Consider the following 23,835-nt stretch of genomic DNA (forward strand, 5'->3'; position numbering starts at 1 on the left):
CCAGAAAAACGACCAACTTTAAACAGAAATATAAAGTAATCTTTTTCTTGAACAAACAAAGCCAAATATAAATTACTGTTTTCTAATTCTTTCATTCCCAAAACTTTACATTGGAGCACTAACAGGAGGATGCTAACTATGGGACTAAAGCAATGTTCCTTACACAGAAATATTTAACAGAACATTTTTACCTATAGAAATATTTTATAAAAGTACTGGAAGACAATAACACCTGATCCACAGTAAGGGTCTGTAGCTCAGCTGGGAGAGCACATGCTTTGCATCTATAAGCTCTTGGGTTCAACCACTAGCAACTACAATTAAAGCATCCCAGATAGTAAATGAGAAAAATACTTTTGTCTTCCTAAACCCTAACCTGGATAGCCCAAATCTCTTCAGATCTTGGAAACTAAGCAGAGTCGGTCCTCACCAGTATTTGGATGGAAGACCACCAAGAAATACCAGGATTGCAACACAGAGGCAGGCCATAGCAAACCACCTCTGACTACTTCTTGTCTTGAAAATCCTACAGCATTGCCATAAGTCGGCTGCAACTTGATAGTAGAAAAGAAAGACCCTCCCAACCATAGAAAATACTGAGACAATGGAACAATACTCCAAACACAGTATAAATCTCCTTCATATGTCCATACTCATACACAGTCATATATGGGAGTGTTCAAATTGGGTGTCTGCATCACAGCACCTCACAACAGCAGAGAACCCCAGGGAAACACACTTGCCTCTTGAATACTTACATACATTCCCATATTTTTAATCCATCTGATACAGTCATACCCTGCTTTCCCTATCAAATTGCCTCACGAAAGTTACATGTCTAAAAATGATTTCTAAGATGCATAGTTCAATGTCTGTTGTTTTACACAAAGAAAAACAGGTTCTATGAAATACTATAGCGCTCTGTTATGGCCTGGTGGAACACTGAGAAGGTGCCACTTTGGTAGAGGGTGAGAGCACTGGTATGAAACTGAAAACCAAAAATACTCAATGCTCACACATCAACAAATAATAGTACGCAATTACTGAAATGAAGATGGGTGTCCTCTATTCACAGCTCTTGCTTCCCGACTTTGCAGTAACTGGGTGCTTGACTACACAAACACCAAATTTCAGGTTTCAACTTGGTATGGAAATTTTCTTCAGGTGTGATACCCCTGGATATACAACTAATTGTGTGTATACACAAAAATTAAGCTTCTATTCCATAAGCAGAAATGTGTATTTCTCATCTCCTACTGAATTTCACCATATATGTAAGCCAAATTCCAGACCCACCTCAACAGTCAATATAAGGTATGACTTGCTTTGCTGGATATTATTATTCCCTGAATATTATTATTATTGAATATAAAAATGTAGTAAGCGTCCCATTTTCAGATTTATCCAGTATTTTGGCTCGTTTGTTTGGTGTAGCAACATCTTTACCGTCAAGCTTTGGCATAATACTAATTTCGCCTGTCTTCGGAAAACTTTAATCACATAAATAATTCTGATTTATTTGTAAGCTAAACCTTCCAACATTTGCTTTTTTGTTCCTCCATCAACCCAAACACATTTATTGTTGCCTGTCACTATAAGTATGCTTCAACTATGTAGTTTCTATTTATTTATTTATTATTTATTACATTAAGCTTTTATCCCACCCTCTCTGCAAGCGGACTCAGGGTGGCTCACAACATTACATTACTACCATTAAAACCAATAAAACATAGTTACATATTTAAATTATTTAAAACCTTTTCATGGTGCTGTGTTAATACAGTAAAATATAGGCGGTTCTGAAAATTCGGTGGTGACCACCAGTACTCTACTTGGTGCTCTATATGATGTCCAGTGGCAGCTCGCTCTCAGTTAGATATCGAAGGCCTGTTGAAACAATTTGGTCTTACAGGCCCTGCAGAACGTAGGCAGATCCCGCAGGGCCCTTATGGCCTCAGGGAGAGCATTCCAGAGTTCTGGCGCTGCCACCGAGAAAGCCCTGGTTCGTGTCATACGCAACCTGGCTTCTTTTGGTCCTGGGATGGACAGTAGATTTTTCGTCCCTGAATGCAGTGCTCTCTGGGGAATATACGGAGAAAGGCGGTCCCGCAGATAGACAGGTCCCTGACCATAAAGGGCTTTAAAGGTCAGTACCAACACCTTGAAATGAACTCGGAACACAACAGGACACTGGGGTTGTCAAACTCATTTGTTATGACAGCCAGATCTGATATAAATGAGACCTTGTTGGGGTCGGCCATGTATGACATAAAACATAATGCCAGGTAGCAAAGATATAAACTTTATAAAGGACACAGAGAAATACAATTAAATATTTTTTTTTTAAAAAAATAAAATAAAACATGCTTTAAAAGATTAGCACTCTTGCAATATTTTGTTTATTTAACAGTCTCTGAAAACTGATGCCTCCTCCTCTGAATTATAGCATTAAAATCTGGAGATAATTTCTGACCTGTAGCAATGTTGAATATGCTGTTCAGTTGCATACCTGTACCTTGCAAACCTACCGTATATACTCGAGTATAAGTCGACCCGAATATAAGCCGAGGCTTCTAATTTTACCCCAAAAATCTGGGAAAACTTATTGACTCGAGTATAAGCCGAGGGTGGGAAACGCAGCAGTTACTATTCCTGTGGCAGGTAAGGCCACAATGCTGCTTGCAATGAAAGATGAGGAGAATGGTGGTGCAGAACACAAATCAACAATACCAAGGCAGAAGTTATTTCTGGTCAGACTGAAAACACCAGTCCCAGCATGACCCCTCCCCCTTCAATGAGGAGAGCAGGGGGCGGCGGCTGCTGATGCTCCTCCTGCGGCCGCTCCACAACCACTCCGTTCATCCATCTATCCCACACTCTCTTCCTTCGCCCCCCACCGCCGCTCACCATCGCTGCGCTTGATCTCCACATAGATCCCTATCTGGATCTTGCCGAAGTTGGCCGCTGCCATCGCGTCATAGAGGGGGGAAGGAAGGGAGGCGAGCTTGTGATCGGGGCGCAGCCGGGTGAAGGGGGAAAAAAGGGGAGGGAGGTGGCAACAGCGGCAGCAACGGCAGTTTCTACGGGGAAGCGGGGAGGGGGAAAGGGAGGAGGAGAAAAAGGCGCCGGCCGGATACAACAGTTGCCAGGAGCTGCTGCAGCTGCGCACAACATGGAGGCGTCACGGCAGGACCGGCTGAAGGGGTGGGAGGAGCAGCAGCGGCGGATCTCCCTTGGCGCCCGCTGAGGAGGAGTTTGAGTGTGAGGTGATTGGGGTTGAGGCCGCCGCCATCGCCTTTCCCCCGCCTCGCAGATGGAGCAGCTCTTGCCACCTCCCCAATTTGCCCTTCTCTCCGGCTAATCCCGCTGTTGTGCAGCGCTTCCTTGACGGTCTGTCTCTCCGGGCTTCACAGCCTCAGAGGATGCCGACAGAAGGTTATTATTAGCACGGCGTTAAAAGGGAGTGATCAGCCGAAGGTTGCCAAATGAGGGAGACGACAGGGAGAGTTGAACTCCAGCTTTAGCTGTCCTTGGAATTCCGGGGATGCGGGCGGAATAGTGACTTGAGTATAAGCCGAGGAGGGGTTTTTTCTGCCCAAAATTTGGGCAGAAAAACTAGGCTTATACTCGAGTATATAGGGTACTTTTGATTTATTGACATTCATTACAGAAAACTCATGGTCACTGCTTTAAGCCTAAAACCCAGAGAAAAACATGACATGGCTGGGCATCTCGAGCTTTTGTACATAAGTTGCTTCATATGTCTTGAAAATCCTACAGGAGAGCCAGTTTGGTGTAGTGAAGAGCCAGTTTGGTACAGTGAGTAAGTGTGCAGACTATTATCTGGGAGAACTGAGTTTGATTCCCCACTCCTCCACTTGCAGCTGCTCGAATGGCTTTGGGTTAGCCATGGCTCCCATAGAAGTTGTCCTTGAAAGGGCAGCTTCTGGAAGAGCTCTCACTCCCCCACCCACCTCACAGGGTGTCTGCTGTGGGGGAAGAAGATAAAGGAGATTGTAAGCCGCTCTGAGTCTCTGATTCAGAGAGAAGAGCGGGGTATAAATCTCCGGTCTTCTATGTTGATCAAGAACATGTGCAGGCACCATGACACAGACTGAAGGAAGGATTTAATACAGACTGGAGAATGCAAAACAAAGAAAACACCACCTTAAGCTAGTATGACCCAAACAAACTGATTCCCCTGCTTGCTCCTGAGAAAGGCAACAGGTATTCCCACTTCTGGGTTTTATACCTTTTGTTATAATCACATCCTCCTGCATGGATAGGTCACATGCTCCCCCCCCCAAAAAAAAACTTGCAGTAAGCCAATTAGATGATATCTTTTGTAGGAGACACCCTTTCCCGCCCTCTGGGCCTTTGTGATGTGCTGCCTTGTTGCCTCTCTGATTAGAGAGTGTTTGTCCAAAGGGACTGCCTGATTTTGGAGCGTAACTGAAATTGATAACGTGGGACTGAGATGAACGTCATAATACGCTGAGAAATGACACCTCTAGCAAGACTTCCAAGCGATTGGAGAGGCGGAATCCCTCAAAGACAAAAACCAACCAAATAAAAACAGAACAAAGGAACAAAAACCCCAGTCTGCAAAGGAAATATGCTGGGTGAATTTGGTCTGGACACCTCACTGGCTTGTTGTTATTCCTCATCTAAATCGTTCACATTGCTTTTCTACTGAGAAAGAATGGATCATGATGGCATGGATACAGGGAAAAGGAGGAGGCAAACCCAGTTGCACCCAGGAGAGCCCTGGCATAACAAGCCAGCAACACTCTCTCCTCTGTAGCAGCAGGAGTGGCCAAACTGTGGCTCAGGAGCCACATGTGGCTCTTTCACACATATTGTGTGGCTCTTGGAAGCCCCCACCACCCCATCAGCCAAATTGGAAAAGGCATTTCTCTCTTTAAATCACTTTTCCAAACTAAGCTCTCCCTCCACACCTTCCTCCCCAAGAGAAAAGCTTCAGTCAATAGAGAAAACAGAGATTTTACTCTGTAGCTCCTGTACAATTGAACAAGCTTGGCAAAGCAAGCTGTGATGCAGTGGGAAGCATGCTGGTTATTCTAGTACCACACTGACCCTTGCAAAAGTCCTCAACAGCGAGCTGCTCACAGGCCTGATAGGGGCCCTTCGGGGGTCAGATATGTCCCACAGGCCGCATGTTTGACATCTCTGTTCTACACCATTTAAACTTGCCATGTTTAAATGCTTATGCTTTGTTTCATCTGTTTTAGATTTCTGTTTTCAGACTGCTGTAGTCCAAACCCTATTGTTCTGTTCATTGGATGCTGACTGTATTCGACTTACAATCTGTAACTGCCTTGAGTCTCAGTGAGAAAAATGGACTATATAGAATGCAAATAAAAAAGCAGATCTGCCAAAATGTAATAATTTAACATTAGAAAGAAATTTAAAAAGCTTGACTGAGCTATGATTCCAACTTCTATACAGGGCTTTATTTTTTTAGAAAAAGCCCAGCAGGAACTCATTTGTATATTAGGCCACACCCCGATGCCAAGCCAGCTGGAACTGCGTTCCTGCTCAAAAAAGCCCAGCTTCTACACCTTTGAAGTCCATTATCATATAGCAATTGTTCCCAACCCCTCTTCAGATTCCCCTGCTATTCTTTACTTTTTCTAGAATCTATGCCAAACCTAAAGATCACCAACTGCCAAAAAATAAACATGAAAAATAAACAGGTTAAAAATTACAAAATCAACTTAAAAATAATTTTAATAGGTTCATTAATTTAGTAAAACTACAAAGAGTACTGAAGGGAATATTTCATTCTTTTTGTTGTTGTTAATGAAGTCTAAAGTCCACGTGATCTATAAATTATTATTATTGCAGGTGATAGTGGTGAGACTGGAATTTACAACTGGGTAACAGAAAAGAGCAGTTGGCAACCAAACCCAGCCATAATTTGTGGATGCCAGCATGTATGGCTGAGCAATTCTGAGTGGACTTGAGCTTTGAATCACCATTCCAGAAAATAGCACTGCCTATATTTCAGAAGGACAGTTCCATTAAGGTGTTGCAGCCAAGCAGCTTTGTGGCCTCTTAAAATGAATAAACTTACTATGACACAAGCTTTTTTCCTCTGGTAAAAGACGGAGGGGTCCCTCACTGACTGCTCAAAAGGTTACACTTGGATCATGGGAGCTGCACAGAGAAAAGCCATCTGTAATAAGCACTGTAATAAGTAGGGCAATTGGGCAAGACTGAGTAAAAAAGTTGGCTGGATTCAACCAAGGATTTTTAAACATCAAACCATTGAAAAGCCAGCAGAAACCTTACAAAAACCATCAGGAGGGACCTTTGTCCTTAAGAAGCAACAGAAGTACAGAAGCCATCAAAAGACTCTCTTTAAAAGTTTCCTCTCACGCCCCTTACACGATTCGGGAAAAAGTGGGACCTTCCTAATTTCCTCCAGAAGGCTGTTCCACAGGGCAGGAGGTGTAACAGAGAAAGCCCCTAAGAGGGCAGCAACAGAACATATCCTTCCAGGGTTTGAGATAACCCAAAGGTGCTATAGTGCAGTGCAAGTTGCTACACTGGCTTACATCCAAAGGTATGGTCCTTCAGATGTACTGAACGTCTTGAATGAGAAGAAAACAGAGTGAACGTTACTGCTTCAGCCATTAAAGCCAAGTACATTTTCCCCTAGATCAGCACCATTTTCTATTACAAGCACTTTTGCTGTTCTGAGCAAAATGCCATAGTGATGAAGGCTACATGGCTTATAAATATAACTTCAAAAAGGGATATTGTGTTCGGTAGTCTGTTTGAGAACTGGTTGCTTATTACACAGCTGAAGTCAATAAATGAGCACTCTGATGAGGAAAGAAACAAAAAAACCCAGTCTTGGAAAAATGAATGATAATCTTATGTAAAACAAGTTAAGAGATTTCCAGCCCCCTTTCCTGATACTTTGTAAATGCCAAGGAAAAGCATTCATACAGAATGCTTTTTAAAGTCATGCCTGCTGGAGTGACTTCCAGTACGATCTTTTTAATGTACGGGAGAAAACACACTCAAAGCACAGAAGACAGTAAAGCACAGTAGACGGTAAAGTCAACTGTAAGCACACATGTTTTCCATCTGATTTTTGTTTTTCCGTTATGTTTTATATGCAAAAAGCTTCTCTTTTAAATATAGCTGGCTACTGGATAATGCTCTTAGAAGATATTCACTTCAAAGGTTCATATGACTAGCCACCTGGAATTCTGAGTTTTATACCGGTTATACTGGAGTAAATTCAATAAGCTTTTCTGCTGATAAAAAAGGAAAAGTCCCGTCTGACTACACAAAAGATTATGCTGGGTATCATGAGACTTGTATGGACAACTGCTATGTGAAATGGTCTGTTAGCAGGGGAGTTTGCTGAAATTGAATAGAAAAGCTGGCTGTATTAACCCCACTGCAGGGGAACTAGAGAGGTGATGAAAAGTTTGATGCGTTTCTTGCCTCCAAACAGAACTGCCATGGGTGGAAAACCGGGATTCCTGTCCCCCTTAATTCACAAAACAAAAGTCTGTTTGACAATGAAAATGGTAGCAAAAAATTATTTTCTGCAAACAAGCAGCCTCCCTTTAGATCCTATCCTACAATTATAGTATTATAGGTGTTGTAAACTTAATCTCTAAGAAACTGGAAGAAAAAATTGCAATACTGATCACAGTTCTGACCCCCCCCCCCCGAGTTTCTCCAAAATTAATTTCAGATCCAGACTGTTATCCCAGATATTAAGGTTTGGCTAACAGACTAGATGGAGGAGGAACAATCAAAGGAGCTGCAGACTTGACAGTCACAGGTGTCACTTTGATTTAAGAGATGGAAGGAAGGCAAGATGCAGGAGCACTACGTTTTTAAAGAATCTCTACTGTGTCATTACTCTGCTTTCACAGCAGTTCACACAAAACAAGAACTGCTAACAATCACCAAAAAGCTCCCACAATTAACAGTAATTTATTCATGAATACAATTTACAATTAGAGACGGGCATGAACCAGAAAAATGGTTGTTTGGTTGGTTCAGGAGGTGCAGAACAGCCCCCTCATGAGGCCCTATTCCACATAGTCACCTACAACTGTAAGGGTAGGGTAGGGCAAGGGCACACAATGTATACAGGATCTGGGACAAAGGGCTGCTTGGAGCAATCCATTAGTAAGACAAATGATATATGAACATGAGTAGGCAGGGACCAATCACAGGACAAGGGCTTGGAATATCTGGAGGAAGGGTATGAATAGAATAATTATATTTAGACAATTCAGGAACCTCAGATATTTAGCTTTTTCTCATGAAGTGTGGTTCAACATTTATCTTAGGCTGCACTACTACAGTATGGTGGATTTTTTTTTTTAAAAATTATTGTGTGTTTATAACATTTAAGGTAGATGTAACTACTCTCAATAGATAAAATGAGATGTGAAAGTTCAAGGGGGAAAACTGGAGGGAAAGTTTTTTGCCCAATTCTCTGCCCCGCCCCCCCCCCGGAGGTCCAAAACTACTGACACACAATATTTTCAAGATTTTTTTTTAATTTAAATAATTTTGACAATTAATATGCTACAATATATTTAATAACACATTACTAAAAATTAAATTATTGAAATCCAACTATGCTGGCAGTCCTATCTATTATGACTCTATGACAGAGTTTGTCCAAATAATATACTTTCTTTTGTTTACAATAGAATTTGTTTTCAGGCTTCATATCTTTTCTTTTTCCCACTTCTCAGATGGCAACAATTAAAGATACATGTAGTATGGTAATCCCTAGGGTGTAGCAGTCTGCAGTTCTTTCTCACGTATGGGATATAACTGCAATTTTTCTTAAATAAAATGAAGAAATTTATACTTTTAAGTATAAACATGCCAAATAGTACAATCTAAGCTATCCATAAGCCAACCATATGCTAAGTTATAAATGATGTATTTTATTTTGTTATAGTACAATTAGTTTAGATTAGATAATAAAGTGTATGTAACATATATTTCAGTTTCCCCCAAAATTTAATTTACCACCCCTCCACTTCCCCCACAGTTTTTTCCTTCAAGGCTTCAAAATTTATAGAAATTTTGCATCTCTAAAAATGGTCCAAAGAGCCCCATGGCGCAGAGTGGTAAAGCTGCAGTACTGCAGTCCTAAACTCTGCTCATGACTTGAGTTTGATCCCAGTGGAAGCTGGGTTCAGGTAGCCAGCTCGAGGTTGACTCAGCCTTCCATCGTTCCAAGATTGGTAAAATGAGTACCCTTGCTGGGGGGAAAGTGTAGATGACTGTGGAAAGCAATGGCAAACCACCCCATAAAAAGTCTGCTGTGAAAACATTGTAAAAGCAATGTCACCCCAGAGTCGGAAATGACTGGTGCTTGCACCTTTACCTTTTTAAAAATGGTCAACTGAAAAACACTGTTAAATAGTTAATTTAAAATTCAAATGATTAATCATACCAGCATATATTTGCCCTGCAAATATATGCTGGTATGATTAATCATACCAGAAATTGAAGTATATGCAGTCATAGCAGAAATTGAAGTATATGCAGTCACTTCAGTTTTTAGATGGTACACACATGTACAGTAGGGCACCATCTTAGAAGAGACAAGTGGGCACCCACAAGACTCATGGGAGGGTCCCTTCTCTCCCAGCAGGATTGGTAATTGGATGAGAGACCACCAACTTTAGACTTTTCAGAGGAAGATGATTGCAAGCTACCGCCTCTTAATAATTTGCCTTGAAAACGCTATGGGGTTGCCATAAGTCAGCTGAAACTTGAAACTTCGCATGCACACAAAAGTACAACAATTACCAAGGAATTACAAGGCATAGTTGACAAGGCACATCTGAATTTCACAAAAGAAAAGCCTACATTGTAAATTGACAAAAAAAAATCATTTGTTGAAATACTTCAGTTTAATGAATAAAACCAAGCTTAGAATTTAAATGTAGTATAAAAAATGATGCCATTTAAAAACTCTATACCATTTATACAAGATTAAATAAAGAATACTGGGTTAACGTTAACAGAGCATTATTTTGGAACCACTGAAGAGAAGAGCAGGTTTAAAAACAATTCATCTCAAATTAGCAATCCTCAATAATCACAACAAAACCAATTTCGTTTTACTTAATTGTGAACTCAGTGTTTGATCACCACTCTGATTCAGGGCAGGATTCCGCCCTTTCAGCACACGAAGAGCCTCAATGCAAAGTATTTCAGTATTGTAGTACAAGCAGTAACCTCATGCTAACTAATGTTACTGCTATTGTATATGGAGCAGTACATTCAGCCATTGCAACTAAAGCAGACTCCTCCTGTGTTTCCGTTATGTGTGTGCAATGAGCTGCTGTTCCCCTGAAGAATATCACAAAGGAGCACTGCTTATATAGGGAGACTGGAAAACAGCAGCTGATATGTGAACGTAAGCATGGGGCATTCACTTACTGGCTGGATGCACTGCAGAACACCTGGCACAGTAGCAGACAGAAGAACAAAGAAGGGAAGGAAACTTAATCCAAAAACTGGAGTAAGAAACCTAAAAGGTTAATACGCAATTAAAGGGCTGAACATTAAAAACAAAGTGTAAAAAAAAATCATAAATCAACATATATGTATTTATTGTTGAAAGCTAAAACCATTTAAGGGCCCATCATAAGCCTCTATCCTATGTAAAATCATAAAACCTCAATGGGAACCCACTCAACTTGACCTGACACGTTTTGACCTAAACTGGTCTTCTTCAGAGGTCAGAAAGGTAAGTACACATATTGGCTCATAATACAGAACAGAATAATATAGAACAATGCTGGACCACAAGGAAATTTAGTGAAGTGACAAAGGCTTAGAGATATTCTTAAGGCCTCTTGTTCTATAGCTTTATGTCTTAATTAAGAGCATAACTATAGCATTCAGTGTTTTTTTGTATGCCACGAGGTCCAGAATTGATTAAGTAAAGTTGGAGCCTATGTGACAAGTTGTGTGTCAACTCTTGGCACATAGGCTCTGACTTTATTTGATCAATTCTGGACCACATGGCATACAAAAAAACACTGAATGCTATAGGTATGCTCTTGATTAAGACATAAGGCTATAGAACAAGAGGCCTCAAGAATATCTCTAAGCCTTTGTCACGTCACTAAATTTCCTTGTGGTCCAGCATTGTTCTATTGTTTTTTTCTGTTCTGTATTATGAGCCAATATGTGCACTTACCTTTCTGACCTCTGAAAAAGACCAATTTAGGTCGAAACGCATCCGGTCAAGTTGAGTGGGTTCCCATTGAGGTTTTATGATTTTACGTAGGATAGAGGCTTATGATGGGCCCTTAAATGGTTTTAGCTTGCAACAATAAATACATGTATGTTGATTTATGATTTTTTTACATTTTGTTTTTAATGTTCGGCCCTTTAATTGCACAGTAGCAGACAGACCAGCGACAGAGAAAGAACCTTGCAATACATTCTGTACACTCTTTTCATTCTGCTCTTTGATTGCAGAATGGGCAGAGTATCAAGCACTTTTCTGGCTGAAACAATTTAATTTTAAAACATTTCTATGCCACCTTTCTGCCCAACACAGGGTTGCAAAGGTGGTGAGCACTGAAACATGTAAACCTTAAATTTATTAACCCCACTGTCTCAATTATTAAAAACGTGCAGAAAATCCCTGGGGTCCTATATGATTCCTCAGTTTAATTGAAGTAGCTCAAATAACAAGGATCTTAGCGTGAGAGAAAAAAATATTCTATGTCTTGCCATGTGCATCAAGTTATAAAACTGATACTTTATTTCATTAGGGAAATATGCAGACACCTTAAAAAGAAGCAGAAAGAATGGCTGTTATTTTTTGCCCTTATATCCATGTAGTTAAAACTGGAAGTGAATCATATTTTGAAGGACATTACGTTCCTTGGAAAAATTCAAACCAGGAAAATATAGTGGATAGACCATTCAGTTTTTGCTACAACCAGATGAAAAGAATTATATATAGAATATAGAAAATATAAAAAGAATTAAGGAAAACAGAAGAAAATGAACCATTAGTGAACAGAACATTAGATTATTAGTTATGAGAAAAAGACTTTTTTTTACATTTGCCCTTGATGGTGGTAATATTGTTTCAAGATGTCTGAGCAGCATTATGTCACTATGGAAACCAGGAAACGTATAAATGCAAAAGGCTGTTTTTCTACATATGGTGAAGATATTTTTGCCATGCTACATCAGAAATCTACTTTTCTGATAGAAATGACTAGAAATAATTTACATGTACATCCACTGCAAAATATTTTGAATAAACCATTTATGCTTGGTTTTGGAAAAATCAAAACATGCATTCTAGAACCAGATATATTAACCCAGTAAGATATAATACTGAAGCCTGTGTGGATGCTGTATGGGCATATAAAATAAAGTAGCTAGTAGCCTTTCTTAAAAGAAACTGTTTCCTCATCTTGTGAAACTGGTTATTTGATTTAATTTTTTCCTTGTAAATTACTATAGTTCATTATATTCTGTGAAAAATTATGCTTTAGGGGATGGTGAGTATTTTGCTTTGACCAGAAAGGCTCACAAAACTGAAAGATGGCACTAATTCAATATACTAGAGACTTCAAGGAGATGGCAAATTGTCTTCTGTGGACCACTCAAGAAGAAGAAAAAAGAAGAGGGGTTGTTTTTTATACCATGCTTTCCCCAAGGAGTCTCAAAGTGTCTTACCATCACTTTTCCCTTCCTCTTTACATTACAGGCACCTTGTGAGGTATGTGGAGCTGAGAGAGTTCTGAGAGAATTGTAGCTGGCCCAAGGTCACCCAGCAGACTTCATGCGGAGGAGTGAGGACTCAAACCTGGTTCTCCAGATTAGTGTCTACTGCTCTTAACCACTACCCCACTCTAGCTCTCAATCAGTAGATCCTCTGAAAAGCAACCTTGCGAAAGAACATCAAGGTCCTACAGAAATATATATGTTCTCTCCAAAGAACATCAGAGAACCACAGTTTGAGACAACCAATTAAAGCCACAAATTCAATCAGAGTACCATAATCAGCTTGAAACCCAGACTAAAAGGAGCCTTGACAAAATCTACATGACAAAGCCATTTTAAACATTACCTCTCCACAATTACACCAATACGCAGACCAACCTGCTGGAGCCTTCAAAGATTGTGTAACATATAAATAGCTGTGAGAATGTCTTTTCCTACCTTCTGTACTGACTGGAAAGCTGACAAACATGATAGTGTCACAACCTAGTTGCCTGAGGTGGAAGAGGCATCTCATTGCTTATTTGTTACAACATACTTTCTCAGGGAAAAAAGATTAACTGGGAAAAAATGTAAAACATGAAGAAGCCCATAGTCATCTTCTCCAAAAGCTACATGTAACCTGCTGGAAAGATGTATACTGTTTCAGCAGGGTCATGGGAAGCTAACATGACTTTTTTTCCAGAATAGCTTTAAATCACCCAGTATATCCCAAGAAACAAGATTCAAACAGAGAAGCTTCTAAACGCCACAAGCAGCCTCTGGATTTAATACACAGTTGGTCTTAGCCAAAAGGCCAATAGCAATCTGGATATAACAATAAATAAGAAATCTCATATTCAAGGCACAACGGACAGAGAATAAGCCATCACTAGGTAATGGTACTGGTAAATGCCATTTTTACTGGTGTGTGTGTGTGTGTAAAAAAGAAAAAAGCTGAACAACTTCAGAGAACAAGTTGATTACAATGCATCAGGGTCTGGCCTATTCAAGAAGTAGAAAATAAGTTTCAGATTTACTCAATCTGTAGATACAGGCTTGGCCTCAACTTCATTCAAACTAGTATCTTGCTTCAGAATGCTACAAGGCCATTATTATGTGCAGAATTGTGCTCTTAATTCTTTGATGACAGGAAGTAAAGGTTATTACTGATTTTATTATTTCTTTTCTGAAATTACAAAAACCCAGCCCCCAAGTCAATTCTCATCAATAATATGTGTGGGCAAAATGCTGCTAGATAGTAAACAGGCATCATCTTCGTCATGTTATCAAAACATATTAATCAAGACACATGTTTAGGGCAGATCTGCAGATCATGGCAACCATGTGGAAATCTATTTCATAGGCTTCTGTATTATCAGACGGCCAGAACAACAGCTGTGAGTGTCTCTTTCCACACACAAAGTACTTACATGGCATGGAAAATTCTGGGCAATCCATGAATATATGAAGCTGCCTTATACTGAATCAGACCCTTGGTCCATCAAAGTCAGTATTTGTCTACTCAGACTGGCAGTGGCTCTCCATGGTCTCAAGCTGAGGCTTTTCATGCCTATTTGCCTGGACCCTTTTTAGTTGGAGATGCCAAGGGTTGAACCTGGGACCTTCTGCTCACCAAGCAGATGCTCTACCACTGAGCCACCATCCCTCCCCAAAGGTAGTTGCACATTATGGCCATTTTATAGAACAGCCAGCAAACAGAAGCCTTTCAACAGGTTCCACAGCGAGAGAATGTAAAGGCTGGCAAAACATAGGCAAATTAAAACTATGGTCAACAACATAAAATTTTGATTTGGAACAATCCCACTATAAACACAAAGGCAAAATTATAGTTGTCTTGTGGCCTGAACAGCGAAATTTAGACCCCGATGAACCAAACCAATATTGAGAAACAGTGGAATTGAACAAAGTTTGTATTCTCCTTAAGGCAATACCAGAATATTATGAAAGAAACCCTCAGTAGCATTGACCTTTTGTACAGGATGTAGTACTTGGGAAAATTATCCCAGCCTACTGAAGCGGACTTCGATGCACTTGACATCAGGTCCTGCTATCTGTATACCATTTTTGGTTCTGCCTCTCTTTCAATAAGTTCTTACCAAAATCATTCTGTGAAAGAGAAACTCTGTGCAACAAAATCTGTACATGATCCCAAAGTACTTTCTTTCTGGTTGACTATAGTCCAGAGATGAGTGGGAGCTAAACCAAAAATAGAACGAGTCGAAATAAAACTGCATAAAGCAGCAAAGAAGTAACTGGGCTGTCCAAAGTACCAAGGATTTCTTGACCCATAAACATATGAACATATGAAGCTGCCTTATACTGAATCAGACACTTGGTCCATCAAAGTCAGTATTGTCTTCTCAGACTGGCAGCGGCTTTGGGACCCAGTTCCCAAACAGTTCTCAAATGCTGTCTGTCACAGTGGACAGAGTAGCAGAAGTCACTGGTAAGATGAGACTTTGGAGACTGTTGTTCAGCAAACGAATCCCATTACAAAAAAAACCAAACTGTGTCCCCCCCCCCGGGGGGGGGGGCGGGAGAGACCAAGGCAAAACAAAACAAGCACAATTTGTGAAAAGGACCAAATTGCTGGCCAGTCACAACAACAGGAAAATTAAATATCCACCAGTTTTACCAAATGACAGCTCCACCCACCATTTGTACATCATGTCTTCTAAAGACCCGTCTCTCTTCCCTTTGATGGGAAAAAAGGACCATCACTGAAAGGATGAGTTTGTGGGATGTTTGCAGGGTTAGTAGGGCATTTTCACTGGACTGAACTGATGTGTGGTTTTGTAGCGAACTTTCCAACTTGCAGATATTTTCCTGACCACAGTATGCAGTGTCCAGAGATGCTTACAGTCATTGAACATATTTACATAGCAGAGAGATACGCTAGGTCTTTTAAACCAAAGTAAATTCAGCAAATCTGAAAGCATCCAGCATGCTATGAGTGAGAGTAAGCAGAAGTACGCATCAGAAAGGCTGGTCATGATATGCTTGTTCCAGTTTTCAAGAGGTATCTTTTGAACTGCTGTCCAGACGACAGACAATTCAGGCCCTAATGAGAACAGCACCAGTTTTCTTCAGCACTGCAATGGGAATGACAGCCCCCAAAGTGGAATGACAGCCCCTGGGACTGGAATTTGCGCTCTCTCCATTAACGTCCACCTGCTATTGGGCAACCCAAACTCCCAGGGGCAAATATTCCACCCTGAGGGCTGTCATTCCAGTCCTAGAGCAGTTTATCTGGTCCCAGGGATCTTCACTTGACTCTGGGGGCTGTCATTACAGGCCCAGAGCAGATTTCTCAAAATCCTTTCTACACTATCATTGCAACTTTTCTATCCTGTAATGTATTTCAATGGTGCTCTTGCACCTGATTCCTATTATATCATAGGGACCTTCAGGCATATCCCCTAATGGACATTCCTGTCATTCCTTGTAGTACATCCCCTGCTAACACTGTTCGTTTCAAAGGTCAACCAAATCCAGGGTCTGGGGCAGCAGTCATAGATCATAACACCACCAAATCTGCACAGAACACAATCCTCCCTCTCCTCTCAAGATCCCCTGAATTTCACGTATATTCAACAATGGGGCTCATTTTTACTGGACCCTGACGTGAGTTTCCAAGCACATGCACTGCAGACACAATTTTTTTTAATGGATAGCCAGTTCCAGGCTCTGCCAAACCATAGGGACCCCAAGTATTTGAATACAAGATGGAAAACACAAGGGTAGACCATCAAAAAATTCACAAGTACCAGTAGCCATCAGTCTACTGCAACATAATCATAGTAAATACAGATAATGAAATAGAATTTGTAGTCACAATTCAGATACAAGTAGTAAGAAATAAATATCACAATCCAGGAAACATTCTTCAATGGTAAACATGAATCCAACAAGAGACTCCTCTGTGCTCCTTCATATTAGTGTCCAAAAGACCGCCTAAAGTCCAAAGAGAAGACAGAGGACATCCCACAGAAATTTCTACAGCCAATACATCCTTCCCAGGTATACAAGATGCTTCAAAACAATTCTTGATCAGTTATACAGCTGAAAAATGGAACTCAATTTCCACACTATAGGCACAGCTCATATCTCAAATGGAATCTCGAGGTTCTGGGCAACAGTCACTGAAGAGAATGCCAAAGGTGATTGGCTAGAACCACTCTGTGCTCCTCCCTCGCAAGGATCCAATAAGTTGGAAGAATGCCATTGCCAACTTGGTAAATACCTGAACTTGAAAACTCAGGGGGCGGGGTTCAGTAGGGATGTTCCATTTCAGTAAGAATCACAGGTCGCTAATACTGTTCTGGGAAACAAATGTAACAACCTGTTACAGTGATTTCCATGTATAATTTTGGGATTCCATTACATACACCTCTGTAACGCCACCATTAACTGACAGCAGGCCAGACACCCCAACTTACTACTTCTGGGCAGGGCTACAGGACCTATATGGCGAAAAGAGGACATATGTTCTGACTAGAGAGAGTAGTCCCATCTAGCTCTACAAGGTCAAAAAAGAAAACTGGGACAACAGTGAGGGCAAACTGCACATATACATAGGCATCATGTATTATAAAACAGAAAAGGGAGTCAAACAAGGATGCACTCGACAATTATTTGGATGTGCTAAGTAGTAAAGTGACTGCTGCATCTAGACATCACGATAAATTGGTTTGTTTATACCAGAGTTTGCTGTACAAACCCTCACCAGTCTGCCAGACATACATAACAGACCATAGTCTGTAAACCTCGGTTAGTCAGCTACTTTTTTCCTTTCCTGCTTCCATGAAAAATGCTTGGGATGCAGTGCCAAGTTCATTTGCACTGCCAGGCTGCTGCTACATATACCGTCTGCCTGTTATTGGTCAGCCACAATACATGTTAGACAAATCAGGTAGGAGAGCAGGGTTAACTCACGCCTTCTCTTCCTTCCTGGAAAATCCCTGGAAATTTCTAGTCCAAATCTTTTATAGCTTACTTCTCCCTCTTGCAAACTGTCAGTCAGCCACCCCTCTCCTTTCTGTCTAGTCACTCCACTACATACAAAAATACATCTCCTAAGCCACATTTTAAACAAAGTAAATCTTCTACAGTTCTCCTCCCATTTTAATTTAGAAAATATGTCATTTAAATCCCCCCCCAGGAGGCTGAAGTATGAAGCACAATCCTACTTTGTGAGACATCCCTATGGGAGGGGCATGGAGAGAATAAAGGGGCAGAGAGTCCTTAGAAAGCACCACTGACAGCCAAATGCAACTGGAACAGCAAGACTTTCTGTCAGTTGTGCTCCCCTCTCCAGGTACAGGAAGATTAAAGGTGTAAGCACCAGTTGTTTCCAACTCTGGGGTGACGTTGCTTTCACAACATTTTCATGGCAAACTTTTTTACAGGTTAGTTTGCTGTTGCCTTCCCCAGACATTTACACTTTACCCCCAGAAAGCTGGGTACTCATTTTACCAACCTCAGAGGGATGGAAGGCTGAGTCAGCCTCAAGTCGGTACCTGAACCCAGCTTCCACCGGGATCAAACTCAGGTCATGAGCAGAGCTTGGCCTGCAGTACTGCAGCTTTACCACTCTGCGCCATGCCTTAGAGGCCCCCAAACTGTATTCAGGATGTCATAAGAAACCACAGTTCAGAATCCAAGCGAACAAACTGGGATTTCTGTACTCAGAAAGCACAAGAAACTACAATTAACAAGCAAGGTAATAGTTTAGAATTCCATTTTAGAATCCATCCATGAACTGTAAAACACCTTGAATTCAGAAATCACACTAAATCGGGGTTTAAACAAAATTAAAATTAATGTGTCTGAATTATGTTCTAGTTCCAATCTCACTTCTGCCACGCACTTACAGAGGAAGCCACTTTCTCATAAACCCACCCCCTTCACCCTCTGAACTGTAGGAACAACAACTACTATCCAATCTTCATGGGGATGTTTGTAAAGATTACAACAAAATATATGCAACATGCCTTGTATCCTCTAAAAATTTATACTAATGTTTGTCATTATGGCTGCACCCAAAAGGCTCCTGAAAAAATACATATTTGTTGGCATTTAACAAGTTTGTTGTTAGGATAAAATAAAGGAGAGAAGAATTATGGAAGTCACTTTGGGTCTCTGCTGGGGAGAAAGGTGAGGTATGTGTGAATTAAGTACTCTGTTGTCAATTATTGAGGCAATGGGTATGAACTTGACTTGATGCTAAAATGCCATTCTGAGAGCAGTATACAAACACAGCCAATAAACTGCGAATATGCATACTGGCGAAAAGATCTTTAGGAAGTTCACTGAAACTGGTTGGCTTCCCATTTCATGTGGTACACTTTCAAAAGACATGTCAAAGTTCTGCTTGAAATCTGACTAACAGTTAACACTATCCTATAGATGTTACCTGAATATCAATATTTAACACCATGACAAAAAGTTCCCAAGTCTAGCTTCAGCTACTCCTTCAGCAGTGCAGTGTCTTCCCCCCCTTGGTCAGGGGTGACAATTCAGCTCAGTGTTATTCCTTTGGTGCCCCGCTTAAGACAATCTACTTACCACCTCTGTGGAAGTCTCTTCTGTGTCCACCTCTGGACACCATGAGAGCTTCTAGAGGCAAGATAGGCTTCCACCTGAAGATTTTACCAGTCTGAACTGCCATAGATCTTTCAGAAGCAGGAAGCGCACCCATAAGGGGTAGAGAAGAAGGCTATGAGGAGGGCATGACTGCCAGTCTGAGTGAGGTTCCACCTGAAAGATACTTCCTGGCCTTTAATCAGGTTGATCCCTTAAGCAGATGTCAGTACTGCCAAATCATAGCCCAAGTTACAATTTCTATATTTGTGAGTACTAAATTAAGAGGTCTGTTTTTTGTTGAACTTTCTCCCATCGACACTTGCTTCTAGGCCATGCATCCTCAATTGGTTAGAAAGGCATGAAACACACCTAATACAAAAGCCCTTAGATCTAACAAATTGAAGTTCTTGAGACTTATTTCTACTGAAATAACCTCTCATTTTACAATGAGCAGATTTTAATATAGTTATTATCACAAGGCAGTTCTCCTCATCTTCATTTTATCCTCATGACAACTCTGTGATGAAGGTCATACAGTAAGCTTCCCAGCAGAGTGGGAATTTGAACCTGTATCTCCCCACGTCTAGCCTAGTCAACGGTTCTAACCACTAAAGAACACCATATCTAAATTGTATTCTTACTTCTTAGTTCACATGAATGCTGTTTGAGTTGCATAGTTTTGCCTTTCATTTACTGTCATCTATGGAGGTATATGTGGCATCCTTATTGCCTAGTTAGCGTTGTATCACACACAGCAACTTATTGTACTTTCATTATCAGAGTGTGTGTCAGCAAGCTCATCTGTACATGCTAAAAGTTTAACATGAAAGAATTTTTCAATTTACAACCATAACACTGCATTATACAGCACCCTTATTCAATCATAAGATTTTTAAAACTAATAACCTGTCAGTACTTTCAAGATTCTCTTTCAAAACATCCAATTTAGGATTGTGCTTCAATTTGTACTTCAGTGACCTTCTGTGTCTTCAAATAATATTTACTGTAAGATTACAGCAGACAAATTAAAAAAAAGTTTACACATGATAATACAGGCTCAGTGAGATAAGTCAGCTATAAATATATCCATCTAAGGATACAAGGAAAAATAGAGTTTCACTGAGATAAGCTAATTATAAATATATTCCATCTTATAACTGAAACAGTATGTATAGATTCCTAACCTAATAATATATTTTCCTAAAGAAAAGCTCCTGGGTCACAGTTTGCTTATTATGACTGCTCAATTAATACACACACACACAACTCCTGCAGAAATAAACCTAGCCATCTTAAGTGCCTATTAATGTAGTAGTTCTTGGACTCAGAACAGCAAACTCTGAAATATTTTTTTTAGTGGGACCCACATCTTTTTGCAATTACTCTACCTTCTGGGACCCACTTGCAAAGTAATTCTACACTACTTCCCCCTTCCACAACAAAAAAAGTTGGAATTTCATATCAGTTAACAAAGAACAGGCTTACATTTTATTGTTCATGTTTAGTATTTCTTAATATATGAAATTACTGAGCAACAGGCATGTCTTGGTGATTCTGCACATGGCTGTAGTGGTTACAGTGATGGACTAGGATCCAGCAGGCTAAGATTTAAATCCCTACTCTACTATGAAGCTTCATAAGGGTGAACTTGGACCAGTCATTATCTCATCCTATCCTATCTCTCAAAACGGAGGAAGGGAGAACAATGTACATCACCTTGAGCTCCTCAGAGGAAAGGGTGGGTTAAAAAAAAAAGTACCAAGCCAACAAATCCAAATTTGTCACTGAGCCTCCCCTGCTAGCTTATCCTGTTCCTCCTCTTTGCTTCACAGCATACGGGCAAGAGAGCTTAACCCACTTCTGAGTCCTGTCCTGTACTTTGACAACTATCGTCTCAGCATTCAGCAAGTTCCAGTTTGTTAGTTTAAGTACTGTTTGGGGTGTGTGTGTGTTTAGAACTGCAAGAGGGAAAGCAGAAACCAAGTAACATTCTGTATAACATATTAGTGGGGGGAGGTTGTAGAGGAGAAGAGAAATAAAGGGGGGGGGGGATTACAATTTGTCCCATGAAAACCTGTGCTGATAGGGAGCAGGCCTGGTTCTCAGAAACTAGAATCACTTGGGATGAGAAGCCAGCGAAACTCCTGCTCCATTGGCGTCCCCAAATATTCATATTTACTTCCTTGAAAGAGAGCGAGTGGTTGTAAGTCACTCTTATGGGGGAAACAACATTGCTGGGACTTAAGTTCAATCTCTCAGTGAAACCAAAATCTGATTTGAACTCTAGCCTCAGCTTTGGTCTCAATGATTAGGATTCCACAGGGAGTACAAAATGCCTGCAGACATCCACTGCATTCTCAGGTCCCCTTACAATATGCCTTCACTTGCAATACTTCATTGGCATTTTGGGAACCTAACCAGGTTGAAAAGCAGCATAAATATATTTCAAATAAATAATTTTTTTTGCTAGAAAAGTACTTAAGCATGAAGGAAAGAGGGGTATTGTATTTGCATGTGCCTTAGCCATTTCTGACCCATCTGCCGACTTCTTTTTGCCATAATCCCACCATATTTTCTTTATGTTATCCTACACATGCACACTAATACACAGAGGGCAGTCTATCAATGGAAAGATTGCAGGGAGGAAATTTTTCCCCAGTACAAAGCCTAGTATAGCACTATAAAAATGACAAGGAAAGTCTTGTTTTTGGTGGTGACCAATCAGACTGGTGATACACTTCCAATCTCACAATTACTGCATTATTTTCTTAAATGCATTTATTTTAGGAACCAGCCCTGTAGGTGGCTGAATATACTCAGGAACAGTGTTCCCTATAAGCTGAGTTAGCATGAATTAGCTCACAGATTTTTAGCCTTGATCATTTTTGTCTTAGCTTAGGAAGGATGATTCCAGAGCACACTAATGTATGCAGTAGCTCACAACTTTAATGTCAGTAGCTCACAGAGTAGAATTTTTGCTCACAAGACTCTACAGCTTAGAGGGAACATTGCTCAGGAATCAAAATATATAGCCATTTTTTTCTTTAGACCAAGCCCATGAAGATTTCAACAGCTGGCTAAATGCACATTTTGAGTGGCTTCACTCACCAGTTCATGGAACCAAGAAAGTGAAAGAAGTCTTGATTCAAAAGCTAACAATGTTGGCATGGATGAGGAAAGGGCTGCCAACACCAAATCTTCTGATTGATTGATTTGGGATGACCATCAGTACAACAATGGCATCTGGTGTACTTGTATGTGTTTTTGTTTTAATCTTCCTTAGCACTAAACTAAATGAAATATATATGTGACAGGTTAACCTGACAGGATAACCTGTAACATTTTTTAAAAATATAGCATGGAGAAAAACTACATAGAAATTTACTAGTCCGGACATTTCAGTCATTCAGCATACACTCTTTTTTCCAAGCAAAAAATTGTCCACCATTTGCCAAGTAATGAAACTGCATATTTTGATGACACAACTAAGGGGAATTATTTATTTTGTATGCATTCTCTACACACAATTCAGCATGCGTTCTTTACACACAATTCAGCATTTGAGGGGACAGTACAGAGTGAGCATATATATGCCCAACCTCAACTCTTGGGTGAAACTTTGTTAAAAAGAGGTAAATCGTAAGTTTTTCTGCGCAATTAAGTACCCTAAGAAACATGCAAGCGTTGCCATTTAAAGTATGTATTTTGAATAAATTACAAAATTTCTTTTTGTAGAAATTTGCCAGAATATAATAGCATCAAAGTCTAAAAACCAGAATACAGAAAAGGTAGCTTTCCTTAACATTTTTAATTCAGAGTGTAAAGGCTCATGCCTTATCAAACTCTATTCAGTGTGTCTCCACAGTGCAAACTTAAAACCAATTGTTTCAAGTCTTCTTTCCATGCACCAAGTATACAGCTTGTCTGTCTATAATCACAGCATGATATTAGTAAAATCAGAGAAGAAAAGGGAATACTTCTAAAAATATATTTGTAAGGAAGGTGCGTGGATTAAATGCTCACAGATAAATATATAACCAGCTCTCTATAATATGTGAACTGCTCAAAGAAATTGCCAATAATCTTACAAGTGTTTGAAACAGAGAAAATGGAAGAAATTTTAAAAATGTAGACATTACCAGACATTTAAAAAGCAGTTCTCTATAGCCCCTAGGCAGCAACACGTATTCCTGTCTCTACATTAAGAGACAGCAATATAAAACTCTTTAGAATTCAGAATGTTAGTGGCATTCTTCCCCCTTCCCCAACACATTCCTTTAAATGCTTTCTAAATATACAGTGATTATCTTCCTTTGGATTGTTGGAAAGAATCTTTCATTCACTTTCCTGTTTGATTATAAACTAAGCAACAACTACAAAGAAACCCTCATTGTATACACAAAATCCTTTATTGCACTGTTAATGCTCCAAAGAACGGCAAGGAAAAGTGCTTTGCCACTC

The 23,835-nt window shown here is 40.1% G+C and overlaps 1 protein-coding gene across 8 annotated transcripts in view; it reads right to left on the reverse strand.

Moving 5' to 3' along the window:
• The window catches only part of PPP2R5C (protein phosphatase 2 regulatory subunit B'gamma), a 103,177-nt gene that overhangs the window by 43,354 nt on the left and 35,988 nt on the right, over positions 1 to 23,835 (reverse strand). The window lies entirely within an intron of this gene.

This window comes from Heteronotia binoei, chromosome 21, assembly GCF_032191835.1.
Source record: "Heteronotia binoei isolate CCM8104 ecotype False Entrance Well chromosome 21, APGP_CSIRO_Hbin_v1, whole genome shotgun sequence".
Classification (NCBI taxonomy): domain Eukaryota; kingdom Metazoa; phylum Chordata; class Lepidosauria; order Squamata; family Gekkonidae; genus Heteronotia; species Heteronotia binoei.